This window comes from Eubalaena glacialis, chromosome 19, assembly GCF_028564815.1.
Source record: "Eubalaena glacialis isolate mEubGla1 chromosome 19, mEubGla1.1.hap2.+ XY, whole genome shotgun sequence".
Classification (NCBI taxonomy): Eukaryota; Metazoa; Chordata; class Mammalia; order Artiodactyla; family Balaenidae; genus Eubalaena; species Eubalaena glacialis.
The window spans coordinates 16,765,279-16,783,782 of record NC_083734.1 but is presented as its reverse complement, the minus strand read 5'-3'; the positions used below and the strand labels follow the sequence as shown (position 1 = coordinate 16,783,782).

At 48.1% G+C, this 18,504-nt stretch overlaps 1 long non-coding RNA gene across 1 annotated transcript in view; it reads right to left on the bottom strand.

Annotated features, from left to right (window-relative positions):
• Nucleotides 1-1,293: 1,293 nt before the first annotated feature.
• The window catches only part of LOC133080564 (uncharacterized), a 43,847-nt gene continuing 26,636 nt past the window's right edge, over nucleotides 1,294-18,504 (bottom strand). The window contains exon 3 of the long non-coding RNA XR_009698540.1: nucleotides 1,294-1,583. This is a non-coding gene — a long non-coding RNA (uncharacterized LOC133080564). The remainder of the gene's footprint in view (nucleotides 1,584-18,504) is intronic.

The window sequence follows — 18,504 nt, the reverse complement described above, 5'->3', positions numbered from 1 at the left end:
AGTCAGTGGATCTGGGTTCAAATCCTGGTCCTTACCAGCTGTACGCTTTCAAGCAAATCACCTTACCTTTTTGTGCCTCAGTTTCCTTAACTATAAAATGGGAACTAGTGGTAGTATTGTCCTCATAGGGGTGCTTAGGACTAAATGAGACAAGGAGAGAGAAAGCCTGGCACTCATTAAGTGCACAGTGGCTGGTGGTGATTGTGCTCAGTCTTGAGTAGAGCTGTTTCTGAACATGCTGCACAGTTTCTGTTCACTGTCAGCTTGAAGGGAACGCTAGTAAATCTGTGGGATGTCTGGAAGTAGAGAGTGAGTGAGCCTCAAGACAGGGACATAGGATGGCAGCCTCCCCAGGAAGGGGTCACCACTTCCTGTTTGGATTCCCTTGGTGTGGACACTCAGGACTGCTGCCCAGTTCATGCCAGTCACAGGGGCTGGGTCGCCAGCTGGGCTCCATGAAATGAGGGCTGGGCTGTGTCTCACTCATCTGTGAAGCCCACGCCAAGGCCTGGCGCATGGCAGAGGCTCAGCAGCAGTTCAGGTGAACTGAGTTAGATGATGTCTATCATGTTCCGGCTAACATACAGTCTGCGCATACCCCTTGCCAGGCTCTGTTCTAAACATTCTGCACGTCATTGATCCTCACAGCAACTTTTAAGGTAGATGCTATTATCCATTTGTAAAATGAGGAAACAGAAAGGCTAAGTAACCTGCTCAAGGTCACACAGCTAGTAAGCAACGATGGGGCTGGGATTTAAACCCAGGCTACCTGGCTCTAGAATCTGAGCTCTTAACTCCCATGTTACCCCCAGCCTCATGGGCCCTGCCCAGCCATTTTGCTACATCTGCCACCACGAATTTCCTCCCCCAGCTCTCCCTCCCATCCCTCTCTTCTTCCGGCTGAGCCTGGGCCCGGTGCAGCCCAAAGAATGCAAATTCTCCCACCACCTGCCTCGCCTCAGCCATCTCCCTCCCCCTCTGCTGAAATAAAGCTGCGGCTGCCACTGCCGCAGCTGAAGCCGTCAACACAAGATCCTTAGCTTATTTCAAGTCCTCCTAAAGCATGTCGAGTTCTTAACTTATTAAAGATAAGCACATGGATATAGGGAGCAAACCTCTTTATTTATGACATAATCTCCAGCCCGAAAAAGCGGCAGGAACAGTGTTGCCTATATTAGGGAACCAATAGGAAAAAAATCAATTAGATCCGCCAGAGCGTTTCGCTATTAACTTTCTTCTGATGTTTCTCTTAAGGCTGGCCATGGGGGTCTCCACCAGCAGCCGAGCTGGAGGAAAGAGGAGAGCTTTGTAGGAACAGAGGCAGGAATGTCACAAGGAAGGCAGTAGGGCAGGCTCCCAGACAGACACGGGAGTCTCTCCATCCAGGGTCTCCTTCACCACTTTCCAAATCTCAGCCAGGAAGTCCTTATGTTGATTTGACCTCCATGTTTCTTGCTGCAGTTTCAGCTGGTGTCTTCAGGGGCAGTGGGAGTCAGCTGGTTATTCTTTGCTTCTTGCAGACCAGAACCACGAAGTCTAATCACATTTCTGCTAGATCCTTTGAGGGCAGGATCCTCTTCTTCCTGGAAGAATGTTATTCTGGAAGGGCTCTTGTGGACTGATTTTTAGCATAGTTGTCTTCTGCTGGGTAACCCTGCCTGGGACCTGTGCCCACTCCATGAGGTCCTTACGTCCATCTGCCTGCCTTCCAAGCTGTCTCCCAGAGAGCGGGCTCTCCCTAACCCCTGAGAGCCTCCAGCAAGTGGGATGTCCTGCTTCCCATAGTAACCCAGGTCTCCTCAAAGCAATCATGGCTTCTTTCCTAGTTCTTCCTCAGGGCCAGGCGTGTAACAGGTGCTCAGTAAATATCATAGAATTAACAATTATTATAATAATAACTCTACTGACCAAATGCTCACTCTGTCAAGGCTGAGAAGGGCAGGTGCTTTGTTACCCAAAGTAGGACCGTTTGCTTCTCCCTGAACCAGCAGACAGCCCAGAAGAGGCCTTGAGTTTTGTTTTGTCTTATTTTTTTGGCCAAGAATAGCAGTAGCAGCAGCTCTGAGAAGTTAAGGATTATAATCCCCAATTTACAGAGGAGGAAAGAGACTCAGAAATAACTTGTCCAGGCTAATAAGTGAATGAAATGCTCTATCCATCCACTTTCGGTCATTAGTAAGTCCTTCTTGAGGTCTAACCTAAATCTTGCCTGTTTCAGCAGCACCAGTTCCTTCTCTGTCCCATGGAAGCAGAGAACAGCATCACCACCCATGCAAACTTCCCTCAGTTTAGGAGTGTCCACCAGCTCTTTGTACAGGTTGACCCACAATGAATATTAAACACCAAACTTCACAGAGGCCAGCCCTGCAGGGCAAGCAACGAACCAACCTTCCTCATGCCTGTTCATTATTCTAATTAATATTGAACCAGAGTTGGTGGCGACCTCGCCCTCACCAGGTATTTGGGCTATTTTAGAAGCTTATTCAGATCAATGACAGACAGCTCCAAATAGATAAACTCCTCGCCATCTAGACGAATCAATTGCAACACTGTCGTCACAAGCCCAAGAAATCGATCTGATTTCAGGCGACATGGTAACTCAGCGCTGGGCAAGCTGGTTTTAATTTCCCTGTGGCCGAGACCAGCTTCCTCTGCTCACTGAAGCACTCCTCTTTCCCAGCTGGTGTTTCATGCACACAGGTGTCCAGGGTCCTTGGAGAGCTCAGGCCAAGGGGGCAGTCGTATAGAGGACAGGGTGACTGGGAGGCTGTGTGACCTTGTGGAAGGCTCTTGAACCCCGAGACCCAGGAGGAGCTGACTCAGACCTGCTGCTGGGAACCTCGTTTTGCTGGCTTCAGCTCCGATTTTCCGCTGCCCCTTGCAAAAACCAAGCCTGGAGGCCTTTCTGGGCTGCCTCCCAAATTGGGAATCACAGAGGTAGTCTGCCTATTTCAGGCACTAGGATAACTGCCCTTCTTGGTCTTGGAGATGGAGTTTGTCTAGCAGGGCAGCAAAAAAGCTCACCCGTACAGACACAGCCATTTATTGGGTGCTTACTTTATGCCCAGGGAGTAAGCTTAGAACTTTACACCCCTCATCTTCTTAACCCGCACAACAGCCCAAAGAGAGGAAACAATTTCCACATTTTGTAGAAGAAAAAACCAAAACTCAAAGAGGTTAAGTAATTTGTTCTGGGTCAGACAGCTTGTAAGCGATGGAGCCTGGATTTGAACCCAGGTCTATTAGACCCCCTTCCCTAAGCCTTAGCCACCACTCTGTCCTAAACATACCATCAGAGATCCCCTCATTCTCCCCCTGCCTGAATCCTGTCTGGTTAAATGAAGCCATTCCTCTTCCCCCAGCCTGCCAGGGAAGGGAGCCTCCCCAGAATTCTCAGGATCAGCAATTATTCCCTGAACTTTCACCTGATGCTGCAGGTACTGAGTTGAGGGTGTTGAGGAGATGAGTCAGGAGGCCAGCTGGCCAGCTTCCTGCACCTCAGCTTTTACTCCCCTCCTCTCCCCAACCGTGTTAGTCTATCTAGGTGGTGAGGCATGGGGCCTGGGACAGGCAGCAGGGTGTTGGGAGATGTGACTTTGGAGTCAGCTGATCTGGGTTCAAATTCTAGCCCAATCACTATAGTCCAATACCCTGGGCAAGTCTCTTAACCTCTTGGAACTTCTCTTATCCAGTCTCTGCAGTGGAGATACTATTACCCAAATCACAGGTTGTGAGGATTAACATGAAACACTGCAGGTGGAATACCTAGGAGTGCCTGGCATGCAGCAGATGCTCAACATGTACTGGGTCCCTTTCCCCTTCTCTTGCGCCTCCTCTTTCTGGAACCCCATGCTTTGGGTGCCCAGTTCTGAATGGCCAAGGTCAGGGCTTTTAAAATATATTTTAGCTAAGAAACTCTTTAAAATCAGGAGATAGGGGCTTCCCTGGTGGTGCAGTGGTTAAGAATCGGCCTGCCAATGCAGGGGACACTGGTTCGAGCCCTGGTCCGGGAAGATCCCACATGCTGCAGAGCAACTAAGCCCGTGTGCCACAACTACTGAGCCTGTGCTCTAGAGCCCGCGAGCCACGACTACTGAAGCCTGAGCGCCTAGGGCCCTTGCTCCACAACAAGAGAAGCCACCACAATGAGAAGCCCACGCACCGCAACGAAAAGTAGCCCCTGCTCTCCGCAACTAGAGAAAAAAAAACCCGTGCACAGCAACAAAGACCCAATGCAGCCAAAGATAAATAAAATAAAAAATAACTAAATTTAAAAATAAAATAAAATAAAATCAGGAGACAGGTAATGAGGAAGGTAAGGATACAAACAGATAAGAAGGGAGTTGGTCAGATAGTGATGGGGGCTGGGAGCCCTGCTGCTCCACCCCTTCCCTCACCCCCAGCCCCATAGTAGCCCCCCAGGGGCTGTGACTGAGCCCTGAGCCTGGCTGATTTTCTGCCTCCAACACTATCTCTCAGCCACCAGCTACCTTGAGCCTGTTTGGATTTAGAACAATTTAGGTGCTAAGTGGGCAAAGCTACACCAACCATAGGGAGGCCATATATCTACCTCCTTTGGGGGTTGGGATTGGGCATTGCAGCTGGGGAGGGCTTGGGTCTGCGGGCCAGATGGCCCTGGATTGTGAAGGGGGTCTTCTGTCTGTCCTGGGGAGCAAAGGGCGTGAGCTGAATCTTGCGGGGGTGGATGCCTGTTCATCAGGCTCAGCATCTTACGTCTTTCCTGAGGGAGGCAGGGATGTCTGGACTCTGAAGCCTAGCAATGGAGAGTGACATACAATACCACACAGCTAGGGAGTGACAGATGTGGATTCAAACCCAGGCCTATATGCTCCAGAGGGCTGGGATTGCCTGCACTCCCTCTTCTCTGTACTGTGGCTGCTCCTCACCAGCCACCCCCCCACCCGCCATCCCCATTTTGCATCTATCAGCTCTTTCACCCACCAAATACAGCGCATGAAGAGAGAAACTCCAAAGAAAGCAGGAGGGAATGGGAATAGATCCTGGAAGCACTTCCGGACTCATGAGCTTGTCTCCAGGAGAGGTTATCAGAGAGGCAGCACTGTCTCTGGAGGGGTTTCAGCTGGGGTCTCAATTCAGCTGCCCCCTGTGGCTCCCACCTCCTGAAAGCTACTGAGAGACAAGATGACCTCTGATGTGTGTGACTCTATATTTTGAACAGGCAATACCTGCACATGGTTCCAAAAATAAAGGTACAAAAAATAAGCTGATTCATTGAAAATCCTCCCTCCCACCCCAATCTCCCTGTTCCCCTTCCCAGGGGCAGGCGGTGTTCTGCGTTTCCTATCCACACATATACAAGCAAATAGGGACACATATTCTCTTTCTTTAGTCCCATTTTTAATACACAAGATGTAGCATAGCCCCGCACACTGTTCTGTGCCTTGCTTTTGTCACCTGACAATATATCTTGGAGATTACTCTGATTCAGTACATAAAGAGCTGCCTTACTCTTAGGTGTCTTTTTATGGTCACAGGCTTCTCGGGAGCTCAGAAGTAATCACATCTGGTTTGATTAGCTTCACATTTCCATTTATGACTTCCCCGCCCAGAGAGGGCAGGAAAGCTCTCCAAGGTCACGCAGCAAGGACTAAGGATGCGCCCTGATTTCTCTCCCAAGCTCGGTCCTCGACTCCTGGCCCGGGCCACCTCGAGGCTGAGGCTGCCCAGGCAGGGGAAAGAGAGGGAGTGGGGCGTCTTTAATTGAAATGCTCTCGGCGCTGCTCCTTTGCAGCCGGCACCTGGCCGTGCGCGGTGCGGATGCGGCCGGCCTGGTGCGCTGGGTGCGCAAGGGGCGGGGGTGGGGGTGGGGGGTTGCGGCGGAGCGCCCACTTGGGAGCAGGCGAGGCCGGCTGATTCCCCGGGAAATCCGCGCCGCCTGCTTCCCGGTAATGAGCTCCCGGGGCCCGAGGTGAGCTTCCCTAGCTGCTCACACGGCAGCCTCGTGGCACCAAAGGAAACGGGGACATTTTTTCTTCCGTGCCTGACAGCTCATTAGAAGAATTAATTTACTCCAGCGTTTGCAGTTTAAAGGACATTATTTACTGGTTAATTGTTGTTATTACAAAGTGTTAAATATCATTATTTATTTCCCAGGCCCTGACTGCTTTTCTGACAGGAATTTATTAGGTGAGACGGGATCACCGGTGGGCACCCCTGTGCTGAGCAGCGTGAAGGCGGGGGGGTTCACCCTTGGGCCTAGGTCTCTGGGCAGGACGTGAGGGGCTGTCTAGATCCTCCCTGCCCCCCACCCAGGGGGCTTCCTGGAAGCCGCTCAGCTTTGGGGACTCTCTGTTCTGCCTGGGCAGCACTCTGCCCTACAGTCTATCAACCATCACCCACATCTCAGTCTGAGGGGCGAGGCTGATTACACTCATATTACAAGTTAGGAACCTGAGGCTCATATACAGGTGACAGGCTGGGTGCTGATGAATGAGATGATCTGGAAAGGAGAGAGCACTGTTGTCTGAGACCCAACACCCAGTCCTGGGAAATGTGGATCTTTGGGGCAGACTGCAAACAATGGCCCTTTAGACAAGGCCTTCAGCTCCACCCTTTCCTGCCCAGGAACCTGCCAGCAGCAAGTCCCCTCAAGGAAAATTTGGAGAACCAAAGGGAGATGAAAAGTACTTTGAAAAAGTATGAAAGCGGGCTCAAGGAAGCCATTATTGTTGCTGTGCTGTAAATTATTGCAGAGTTATTTCTGGCTGGCAGCCTGGTTTATTTTAGACCCTACCTCATTTCTTAGGTTATAGGCCCTAATTCCTTGCCTGGTGAGACAGAAAGAGTCGAGCACTACTGGGGTGAATCCTGAACAGATTCAGAAATTATTGTATAACTACAGCTTAAGGAATTTTGCAGATTCCCAGAATACCAGGGCTTGCCATCCTTCAGAGGTCTTCTCCACCTGCCCCTCATTTTATTTTATTGCCATATTAAATTTTAAAGAATTTTATTCATTTTTCAAATAGGTAATTCGTGCCCAAGGTGCAAAATTCAAAAGGCATAAAACGGTATATGGTGAACTGTCTCTCTCATTCCTCAGAGGCAGCCAATGTTATCCATTCCTTGTGTTTTACTATATTTAAAAATAGCATTGTTTCCCTTTTCTGTTCATGTAGAAAATACAATTATTCCTGCAGAAGGAAATAAAAATCATATGCAATCCCACTATTCAGAGCTGAATACTGTTAACGTTTTGGTGTATAATCAGTGAGCCTTTTCTCTTTGCACTGACACACATCTCTAGTTACAAACTTGCATAACCTGAGTTTATTACTTGTTTACATTAAATATTGAGTCTTCAAAAATAAAGGTCTGAGAGGATATGTGCTAAATTGATAATTGGTATCTTGAGGAGAGGAACTGGACTGGGTTAGGGTGAGGGGGAACTTTGCTTTGTATTTATTATATGAAATTTAGAATGCAAATATATTTGTACATTACTTCCCCCCAATATTCCAGAATCTGATTTTAAATGACTGCATCCGAAGGCAACTATTTAACCAATCCTTTCTTTCTTTTTTTTTATTTGTTTATTTATTTATTTTTGGCTGTGTTGGGTCTTCGTTGCTGCACGTGGGCTTTCTCTAGTTGTAGCAAGCGGGGGCTACCCTTTGTTGCAGTGCGCGGGCTTCTCTTGTTGTGGAGCATGGGCTCTAGGCTCGTGAGCTTCAGTAGTTGTGGCACACGGGCTCAGTAGTTGTGGCTCGCGGGCTCCAGAGCGTAGGCTCAGTAGCCATGGCACACAGGCCTAGTTGCTCCGCGGCATGTGGGATCCTCCCAGACGAGGGATAGAACCCATGTCCCCTGCATTGGCAGGCGGATTCCTAACCACTGCGCCACCAGGGAAGTCCCATAACCAATTCTTTCTTATTGTGGTTTGAAGATGTTTGCTGGTTTTGCCATTATCAACAAAGCTGGGGTGGACATTTTGTACATCTTTGCACACTCATCCAATGTTTCCTTGGGGCAGTTTCTTAGAAATGGAATTGCTAAAGGGAATGTACACTTTAAGGGCTTTTTGATCCATCATGTCAAATTTCCTTACAGGCTGTTTCAATCTGCCATTCCACCAGCAGTGCCCGCTCCCCACCCACACTTCCGATTTGTTCGGCACAGCACAAGTGTAAGGTTTGTGAGATAGTGGGGCAAAGCCAGGGGAGGCTGGCACTGGTTCTTCTCTGGGTGACGTTCAAGAAGGGGGCAGTGTCTGGTTCGAGAAGCCTGCTCTGGTGCCTCAGACCCCTGGGATGCTGGCAGGAGCCCCGAGGGGACCTCAGTGGCCAAAGTGAAAAGGGGAAGGAGCAAGGAATGAGTGCCAACCCTCAGGCCAGGAGGGCAGGAGCCTCAGCTAGTCCTAATCACAAGGCCTAAGGGTTGTGCATCAAGCACCTGAGTCTGGATCCAGATCCTTCCTCCAGGCGTCCAACCATAGGCTGAGTGTAGCCCCACTGTCTGTGAGGGTCTCAGAGCTAAAGGCACAGCTGAGATGACTCCTCTTAGAGCTCTTGAGCCCTTGAGAGTTACATCCCTCAAGTTTATGCGGCACGTGGAGGACCTTCCAACTCCTGCCTCCTCTAAATGTCACAGTCAGTCTTCCCTTTGATTCTAGGTGCCTGTTGCTGCCCAGTTCTTGTGGGTCTCACCTATAGCCTTTGTTCCCTTAGATTCTCTGGCAAGTTGACCCATCCCATTTGGAAGTCTTTGGGAAGAACAAGAGGGACACGAGATGGACTTGTTGAATTAATATTGAAAAGATGGCATTCTGAAAGCGCCCCTCCTCTCTGGAGCCCAGCATCTCCACGGTAGCTGAGGTTTCCTCTTGATGGGGCGAAAAGAGAAAGCCCAAGATTGCATCTCATTGGTGAAATGAATAATACATTTGAAGCATCTCACAAACTGTGTTTGATCCGCCTAAAGCTTCAACTGTTAACGTATTTCTCTTTATCCCCAGCAAGGGAGGGCTGGGAACTGTCAACATTTTCCTTTCTGCCTAATTTGTGCTTTCTCCATCAAGCGAAAAGCAGGGGCTGGGGGAGGGAAGGAGACAGGGAAAGAGGATGGTGGCGGTGGTGGTGACAGCCACTCCCTGAAACAATTCAATGAGCCACAAGACTGGGGGGTGCTCCCGTGGCCTGGGAACTGCGGGGGTCACTTGGTCAGAGCAGGGGCAGGGGGCGTCTGAGGACAGGGGCTGTGCTCTGGGTGTTGGGCCTGTTTGCAGTGCTCTGTGCCCCTATGAAGTTGATCCTTGGAAGGGCCCGTTTTCATTTCTGGAAATGTTTCTCAGAGGTGAGAAGTTGAGGCTTGCCAGCTGCCAAGCACGGAAGATACTCCCTTCCTCTCATGGGAGGAGCAGAGTAACGGTGTTAAAAACTGCCACTGACTGAGCTCCGGGGCCAGGTGCTGTGCCAGTGTTTAAACCTATAAGCCTTCAGGCACTTCTCAGTTCACTCTGAGGGGTGACCTTAAATTCTAAGGATTTTACCCAAGGTCATACTGCTAGTCAGTGTCAGGCTATCTGGCCCAGAAGTTCACGTTCATTACCACAGTGCTATTCTCCCTCTCAACTAGTCTCTGATACTTTGCCAAACTTGTCTTCTGTTCTGGAGGAGTAGAGAGAAGTGGTTAAGAGCACAGACTCTGGAGATTGGAATCCCTTTTCCTCCACTTCACCTCTCACTGTGCCTCAGTTTCTTCATGTGTAAAATGGAGATGTTAACAACAGTACCACCCTCATAGGATTGTGGTGAGGATTAAAGAAGTAAATATTCTCAGGTTCTCAGAGCCTGGAGTGTAGGAAGCACTAACTAGGTGTATTTGCCCTTATTCCCAGCTTATTTTACTCCACAGTCAAATCGCAACTCTCCCAACTGATCTTGAACCTATTCCATCTTCCCTCTTGGGACTGCCTGTCTCTGTCCCAATTCACCTTATTTCCCAGCCCCCTTCCTGTGCCCAGCCTGACTTGAGGCCCCACTGTCACACTCCCCAGGTTCTTGGAGGGCTCCCTGTGATTACCAGAGTTCTGTAGACACGAATTAGATTTCAGCAGGTCTTTTGCCAGATTTCTAACAGGTCCTCTCATACCCATGGACCTTGCTGATGTTCATGGCTCTTTCATCTTCTGCTGTAGCTGGTACGGGAAATGCCCATCCCCTAGGTAACCAGCAGCACACTTTGGCAGGAGGTGGAGCACAGAGAGAGATGGCTTCCCTGGGAGGGAAACAGAGCAGGTAGTCTCCACCGGGGAAGGAACAAGGGACGGAGGATGGAGAGGGATTTTCCTAATAACTAACAATGTGTCTTCCATTCTGAACCATTCATTCCTGTACTTTCACAGGCACCCCCCTCCCTGTGGGGAAGCTATTCATTGTGTCCACCCTCAATCCCTCCCATTGTAGAAGTGTGGAACAGGAGGAAGTCCGCCAAAGCAAGTACTGAAACTAGATTTTGGAGAAGACATCCTTACAGCCTTACAGGTCGTGAGAGGGTGGTTCTAGTGAAGCGGAACCTCTCCCATCAGGGCCAGGCAGGCCCAGTGGTCCCTAGCAGCCTGGCCTGTGTGCCTGCCCAGTGTCCCAGAACCCTTCTGTTCAGGCCTGGCATCCCACAGAGGTGGCATTCTTCTCAGCAGCTCAGAGCACAGATGGAAGGGCGGGCATTGCTGAGAATTGATTTGCGGGAGCAGCGGGGGCTTTTTCTTCCTCCCTACTTCCCTGGTCTTTGATCTCCTGTCCTTCCTCACAGTCCCATTTCCTCCCTCCTTCTTCCCTTGATGTCTCCCTTTCTTTCCCTTCAGCAGGATCACAGCAGCTCCCTGGAAGGCAGGTGTGTGTGGTGGGGAGCGGGGTTGGGGGGGATTTTTTGTCCTCTTACTCCTTCTGACGGGGTGGGGCCTCGCTGCCCAAGGTACCATCCTCCGACCCAAGTTCTGAGAGGCAGGGTCTGGCCACAGTGAAAGGACACACACACATACCCGCACACACACACACCCCCACACACCCACACCCACGTACACACACACACGCACATACACACACACCTGAAAAGCAAGAGCTGAAACAGAGGGAGGAAAACCAAGAGAGAAAGGAAGAGGCAAAGAGAGAAAGACAGAGACAAGATTCAGAGCTTAGAAAGAGTGAAAGGCAGAGATGGGGAGAGTCAGAGACAACGAAAAAGGAGAATTCAGCAAATTAAAAATTTTACAACCATCCTGCAAGTCTGCAAAAATGATCTTCCCTGCGGTCTTTCATTTATCTCATTATCTGACTCCTAATGTGCTTTTTCCCCCTTTTCTTTTCTCGCCACACTTGGTGCAGAATCTTATTAGCTTTTTTTTTTTTTTTCTCTGGCAGGGCCTTCATATAGTCTTTTTCATTACATTTCCTAATAAAAGCAATCACTAGGACGGCACGGCTGTAGGATTAAAAAGCCACCTCAGCAGCCTCCTGACCAGCAGAGCCAGGACTTGCTGTAGCCTTGTTCGCACCGCCAGGGGAGCGGACCAACCCCAGGGGGCCAGGTCAGGGAGGCCCACGCTGTGCTGTGGAATGTTCCAGGACTGGGAGAGGTGTTACAGCAGCCGTGGCAGGTGGATGATGTTATGGGACATGAGAGAACAGAAGACCTGGAGGAGGTGGCCCCTTCCCGGAGCTGTCTCAGAGCAGAAGCCTGAGCCCAGCACCAGCCTGACCCCAGCACTCCAGTTTTGCTCCAGAGCAAAGAATATCTGGGGCCTTTCTCTTTGGAACTTGGCTCACCCTGTAGCAAATTCTTTAGAATATTAGTGATGTCAAGTCTTCATCTTTTGAGAGTAGATTTGATTTTGTTATCCACACTTTTTTGTGTGGTAAAATTCACATAACATAAAATTTACCATTTTATTTATTTTATTTTTTGGCCACGTCACGCAGCTTGTGGGATCTTAGTTCCCGGACCAGGGATCAAACCTGGGCCTATGGCAGTGAAAGCGCCAAGTCCTAACCACTGGACCACCAGGGAATTCCCTATTTTTGTTTTTAAATTTACCATTTTAACCATTTCAAGTGTATAGTTAAGTGGCATTAAGTACATTTACATAGTTGTGCAACCATCACCACCATCCAGAACATTTTCATAATCCCAAGGGGAACTCTGTACACATTCAACAGTAATTCCCATTCCCTCCTCCCTCAACTGCTGGCACCCACCATTCTACTTTCTGTCTCTATGAACTTGACTGCTCTGGGTACCTCATATAAGTGGTATCATACAGTATTTGTCCTTTTGTGACTGGCTTATTTCACTTAGCTTAATGTCTTTAAGGTTCATCCATGTTGCAGCATGTGTTAGGAATTTCATTCCTTTTTAAGGCGGAATAATATTCCATTGCATGAATATACCACATTTTGTTTATTCCACGCTAAAAAAACCCAAACATTTCTATCCACACGAGGAAAGTGAAAAGAGAAAACCCACCCAGAGTCCCATCGCATTAACATAACAATTCTTCTTCCTTTTGTGTGTTTCTCTCTTTTGCTAATAATTGAACAATCTTGTCCTCCAAGGACCATTCCAGACCACTCTGAGAAAGCAGATTGGCAGAGGATTTGGTACTTGGAAAGGGGCAAAAGTTACCAGGAAACAGGTCTGATAAATCAAGTTAAGGGAAAAGAAGGAACCCCCTATAAAGTAACATGACATTTTATTGCCCCAGGTTATAAACTGGCCCTGAAAGTATTTCACACATCACCCTTCAAGATGATTTGGGCCGCACACAGAGTGCCACTGGATTAACAACGCAAGCTCTCAAGGGGGAGACTTTGAAGAGAACAATGGTCATTTGGAAATATTTGGTTTAGTACTTTAAAAAATACATGTACAAAAAAATCAAATTAAAAGCAACTTTGAAATGGCTTGTTGATCTGGGAACCACTGAGGCCATCCCTGGTTAACTGCTTCATTTCTCAGGCGCTTGGTCAGGGCTGTTGGCGTTGGTCCCAACCAGCATATCTCAAAGACCAGAGGGCATCACAGATTCAGGAGACCAGCAAGGGAAGGTATTATTGTATAGTGTGCGTGTCAGTTCCAGCAGGGCGTCTCCAATCTCAGCCACTGGTTGTGTTAATAATGACAATGCCTTGTATCTGTGTGGTCCTTTGGGAACCTTTACCTTTCATTTCTTTCCACTTTCCTCCAGGACCCCCTTGCTCTAAGTCTCTGCTAGCCTCTCTGTCCCTTTCCCGACCCCAGAAGATAGCAGATTCTGCTTAGGGAGAGTAGAAGTTACAAAGACAGCCTCACGGACATCTTTTCCTTCCCTCATCTTGTGTCAGAGCTCCTGAAATGAACCGCTATTTTCCTTCTCTCTACATAAATAGAACGTATTTGTTTTCCACGTGGCCTTAAAAGCTGGATCTTTTCCTTACACACACACACACAGACACACACACACACCCTCTCTGCTCTACCAATATCAGCCTTTTCGAGACCACTCTTTCTCTTTCTGAGAAGCTGCCTCCTCCCATCGGTGCTCCAGGGGGCTTTTATTTTTCTTTTATTCTCAGCTCTCTATCAGTCAGGAGGAGGGGGAAACACTTCATCTGAACCCTTGGTGAGCAAGAGCAACAACCAACAGCTCCCGAGGCAGTGGGAACTTCATTTCCAGTGTTGACGTTTATAAATGTGGCACAGAAAACCAGTAGGGACTAGAATAAATCAAACAGCTTCTCCAGAGGTCCCCGGGGGCTGCTTTAGAATTTCTTCCCATTGGGGGTCATGCTCCTTCTCTTTCTTTGCAGAGGATGGGGTGGGGAATGCTATGGTTTGCAACATGGAATGAACCACATTCTTGCCCATTCTCCATATAAGCGCTGAGCCCAGCACCCAGGATGCTCTGGAGCAAGACCATTGGGCCTGTCTCTGGATGTAGAGAAAGGCTTGGGGCTTGAAATCCTGGCTGGGGGTTGGAATGTTGGCTCTGTCACTTACCAGCTATCAGTTTCCTCATCTGCAAAATAGGGGTAAAAATGCCTGCCCTGCCCACCTCCCAGGGCTGTTGTGAAGATTCAATGAGATGTCTATAAAGTGAGGGCCCTTATGCAATGTAGCGAAGGGTTATTAAGGAGCAATGATAAGAACCAGGGTTGTCCAGACCCCCCAGGGTGTCCAGAGAGCTTTCTGGATGGTTTCCAGGCAGACCTCTCTCAGCCTATTCCATGAAGCTCGGCTTTCTCTTTTCCTTTAAGAATTCTGGGCAAGGAGCACTGATAGTCTGTTCCAAACACAGCTGGACTCTTCCCAATGTATTTTCTAAGCCTTTCCTTCTTCTGCCCCTCCAAATATCAAGAAAATAAAGGTGGACAAATATGATAGGTGGAGGGAGGGAGACAGAGAGAGAGAGAGGCTGAGAGAACGAGGGTTCCAAGGATGAGGCAGGAAGGCAGGAAGCAGGAGCAGTTGCCTAATACTCTCCATGTCACTGGGAACTCATCATGGATCATTTCAAGGTTCTGTACGAGACCCTGCTCAGTGAGATGAGACCCAGAGTGGGTCCCGAAATCCCACTCCCTTTATATTCCCTACATTTCCAGGTGTTGCACACCATCTTTCACCTGCTTTCTGGCCCTTCTGTGGATTTTGATCCTACCAAGGCGAAACCCTGCCTGTGGTTGGGAGCTTAGGTGCAGGCAGGATGCTGACTATGTCCAGAGTCTGTCCCTGGGCCCCCTCAGGACAGCGATTATCTGTACAGTGTTTTCTTCTAAGCCTTTTCCTATATAACAAGATTCCACTCAGCTTCATTCCCCAGAGGCAACTAGTGTTGCAAGTTTCTTGCTATCCTTATAGAGAGAAAACTGATTTTCTTTAAATATTTGTTCAACACTTTATTTAAAGGGATTAGGTGCTGCAAAGAGGAAGGTTGAACAGAGGACCCTGTTTCTTCATTGTTCTGAGCAATTCAGCTCTGGTGGGCAGTTGCCTGCCCCATTATTTAAAACAAAAACTGTGAAGTAAGTAGGACCCACTCTCAGGTGAAGGCAGTTAACCTGGGTGATGGGGTGGGGTCTACACCTGCATCTTATCAAAATAGTTTTCCTTTTATACAAATAGAGTGATTCCCTAAAAGGTATCTGGTCAGCGAAATTCCCTTCTTATTCCAGTCATGATGATGCTTTAGTGTCCCATGTATACTGGCCCTTCAGCCAAGGCTGGCTGGTCCACCCCTAAATCTGACTCTCATGGTGGCTATTATGAGATTCCCACTCTTGTTGTCCTCTGAGGAAGGTGGTCATTTTTGTTGACAATTGCCTTTTTTTTTTTTTTTTTCACTCGTTATCTGAGGAGGAAGGGGACAGGGGAGTGTAAATGGAGGACATACTGAAGGGGTGATGTATTTTGGGTACTAGTAATCTGATTGCAGCTGAGGTTGGAAGCCTGGTTATGGCAGGCTGAGTTATTTGGACCAACTATACCAGTAAAAGCAACTAAAAGTGCTAGATAAAATATCAAAAACACCTTAAAAGCCCCAAAGAGTTGATAAAATAGTAAGGAATTAATGGGCCAACATGGAAGAGAAAACCAGAGCAGAGAAACCACTTTTCCCTGAAAGAGCCCAGCTGTCCTAGCAAATCTGAACATTCATTTTAATCACCTGGAAGAGGGAAGGGTTAGAATTCCAAGCTCAGTGCCTTCACATGGTGGAGAGTCTAATAGAAGATCCTTTTTTCAATGCACTGAGACCCCAAATGGCTACATTATCAGGGTAAGGGTGGACTGAAGTACTCCAGCCCAGGTTCACATTGCCTGGGTGATCCAGGGAACCTAAGATCCAGAACTTGTTTAGATAGCTCAGGACTGGTGGTGCCCCTGATGCCTGGCAGAAGTAAGCACACTCTTCTCTAGAGAAAGGCTCCTTCATACTCAAATTATTCCTATTTTATTTGGAACAATATATAATAAATAATAATTTGTTCAAGTGCAGTCACCAGAACTTGGTTAAAGAGAGAGGAGCCTACAAGGAAATAAGGCTCCATGAGTGAGAATCATAGAAACAAGAGACAAACGAGAAACAGCTGAGGGGGACTTCCCTGGTGGTCCAGTGGCTAAGGCTCTGCACTCCCAATGCAGGGGGCCCGGGTTCCATTCCTGGTCAGGGAACTGGATCTCACATGCTGCAACTAAGAGTTTGCATGCCACAATGAAGATCCCACGTGCCACAACTAAGATCCGGCGGAGTCAAATAAATAAATGTTAAAAAAAAAAGAAAAACAGCAGAGACTTCACAATTAGAATGATCAGATGTAGACTATAGCGAATTCCCTGGCAGTCTAGTGGTTAGAAGCCGAGGTTTCACTGCCGGGGGCCTGGGTTCAGTCCCTGGTCAGGGAACTAAGATCCTGCAAGACACGCAGCATGGCCAAAAAACAACAACAACAACAAAAGATGTAGACTATAAATAATGCTTCCTGTGGTCAAAGAAATAAAAGACAAGCCTGAAAATATTTACAGGGAATAAGAAATTGTGTAAGGTGACAAAACGAATTTTAAAAATATAGAAATTCTAAAAAAGAAAAAACCCATAGGAACTGCAATTGAAACACAACCCATTAATTTATTTTTTAATTTTTAAAAGAAAATATTTATTTATTTGGCTGTGCTGGGTCTTAGCTGCGGGATCTTTAGTTGCAGCATGCGAACTCTTAGTTGCAGCAAGTGGGATCTAGTTCCCTGGCCAGGGATTGAACCTGGGCCCCCTGCATTGGGAGTGTGGAGTCTTAACCACTGGACCACCAGGGAAGTCCCACAACTCATTAATTTAAAAGCATCTTAGATGCAGTGGAACAGAGAATTAGCAAAGTAAAAGGTAATAGTGAGAAACTGCCCAGAATGCAGCACTGAGAGAAAAAAAGGGAGGAGGGAATAGGGAAGATAAGAGACACAGTGGATAGAGGCCTGATACGTGTTTAATTAACATCCCAGAAAGAGAGGAAAGAACAAATAGGGCAGAGGCAAATATTTGAGAAGAGATAATGGCTGAGCAGTTTCCAGAACTGATAAAAGACACTAGTCCACAGATTTAAGAGGCCAGTAAATCCCAAGCATGAAAGTCCTGTTTAAATCAGCAGCCAGATGAGAAAGGAGGGAGTGGTACAGCTGAGTTTCCTTCCCAGCCCCAGCAGGCTAAACCTCCATAAAGCCTCCCACCAAGAAGCAGAGCCCTGTGGCTTTGGTACCTAAGATTCCCTGGCTCCTTTAGGCCTTTCTCCCTCTTCCACTGCCTTGAGGCCTCTCCTCCAACCAGGTCCTGGTATCATACCATCCATCCACAAAGGCCTTCCCTCAAACCTCTCCTTCTCTCTTGATCTCAAGGGAAGAAAGGGGGCCCAAGGCAGAAACAGAAAAAAGAACAGAAGAATAAGAACCAGTGAGAAAGCAGAGTACGAGATGAATGTTGCAGGCATTAACGCTCAGGAGATGGGCTAGACTGGTTTGGGGGGCAGCCTGGAGGTCACAAGCAGAAAACGGGAATTGAAGATGACTTAGAAGTTGCTGTCTAGAATTCTGCTTCCCTTCCCTTCCCTCCTTTCCCTCAGGCTTCCCTCTGATTCTCTGCCGCTATGACCCTGCGTCTGGCAGTATATTGTGGGGAGGACCTGAACTCCCATATCCATCTGCCTTCCCTAACAAACAGCAACATCTGCAGAGGTGGGAGAGGGGAAGACAATATCTCCCTGAAAACTGGAGAATACCAGAGAGCTGAACCCCTGGAGTTAATCTTTCTGCACACTACCGAATTTTAGTTGCTATTTGTCACCTGTCAAGCCAGCCCAATTCATGCAAAAGCTACTTTTCTTTTCCTGCCCCCAATTCTCACTCCTCCCTGCAACTCCCCACCCCAGAGTTTCCTGATATCCAGGCTATGAAGCATAAGAAAGACGTGGAAGAGAGAGGAAGGGGAGATTCCTGACAGAGGATTCATATGCAGTCTCCATTCCAGACACACCCTCACCTCCTAGGAGCAGAACTGGGACACCAATTCTCAACACTCTTTGACTTGCCATTTCCCTCAATGCCTGCTGAGCTTTAATGGGACCTTCTCCAAAAGCCTAGTGGTGGAGGGGACTTCCCTGGTGGTTCAGTGGCTAAGACTCCACAATCCCAATGCAGGGGGCCCGGGTTCGATCCCTGGTCAGGGAACTAGGTCCTGCATGCCGCAACAAAGACCCAACGCAACCAAATAAATAAGTATTTTATAAAAAACAAACAAACAAAAGCCTAGTGGTGGAAATATACCCACTCAGATACACATACATGTAAATACAGCTACTTAATGAACACCTGGGTATATCTTAGAGCACCACAGTCAGATGAGTGTGCAAATATGCACACATATTTGTATAGAGCTGGGGTAGAAAGCCCTCAAGACAAGATTAAGAAGATTCCATTGTTCATCTTCAGGGATGTTTTCCCTTAAGACAA